Genomic DNA, 908 nt, shown 5'->3' on the forward strand with positions numbered 1-908 from the left:
GTAGTCATGTGACTGATGCAAGCCAGATCCTTTTCTTTAGCAAAATTGAGATTAATAGTTACATTTTATTGTTGAGGGGCAAAGACAGGGCTCCATACACACATACACATTAAAAAAACCAAAAAAACAAAAAGACCCTTCTCTCCTCCTGCCTGTGCAAACAAGCAGCATCGTCTCCATACATCTGCTGTTTCCTTGGTTACCTGTAATGGTACACACACACACACACACACACACTGTATCCCAGTTCAGGGTCTGTATCCTTCTTTTTTTTTTTTTTTTTTAAATACGCTTTATTGACAAAGCACAAAATACAGATATACAAATACAAAATAGCAAACACAATGTCAGGGGGTTTGTATAAAAAAGCAAAATAGACACAGTCTATTAAAGAATCACATGATATTGAACAGGGAACATAAGTTTATGGTTTTGACAGCTTTTAGATTTTGAGAATGTTGTATGGTTTTAACATATTGTTTGGTTTCATTTAAAAAGCACTGAAAGGATGGTTTTGCGTTAGAAAATTTCAACTTATGTATATGAAATTTAGCCAATAATATCAATAAATTAATCAAATAAAATTTGTTTGCCCTGTGCATGTGGTACTTAAAGAAACCAAACAATATTTTCTCGTAACAAAAAGAGAACTCAGAAAAGATAACGGAAACAACAGAAACACAAAATTCTTGCCAGAAAAGATTTGTGTATAAGCATGACCAAAATAAATGAGAAATATCTTCCTTCACACAATTACAAAATGTATAGTTAACATCAATGTCCTCTTTATAACGTACAAGAAAAGATCTGGTTGGGTAAAAACGATGAATTACCATCGATCCATCCATCTTCATCCGCTTTGTCCGGGGCCGGGTCGCGGGGGCAGCAGCCTAAGCAAAGAGGCCCAG

This window comes from Haplochromis burtoni, unplaced genomic scaffold, assembly GCF_018398535.1.
Source record: "Haplochromis burtoni strain Fernald_Lab_line unplaced genomic scaffold, NCSU_Asbu1 Contig_320, whole genome shotgun sequence".
NCBI lineage: Eukaryota > Metazoa > Chordata > Actinopteri > Cichliformes > Cichlidae > Haplochromis > Haplochromis burtoni.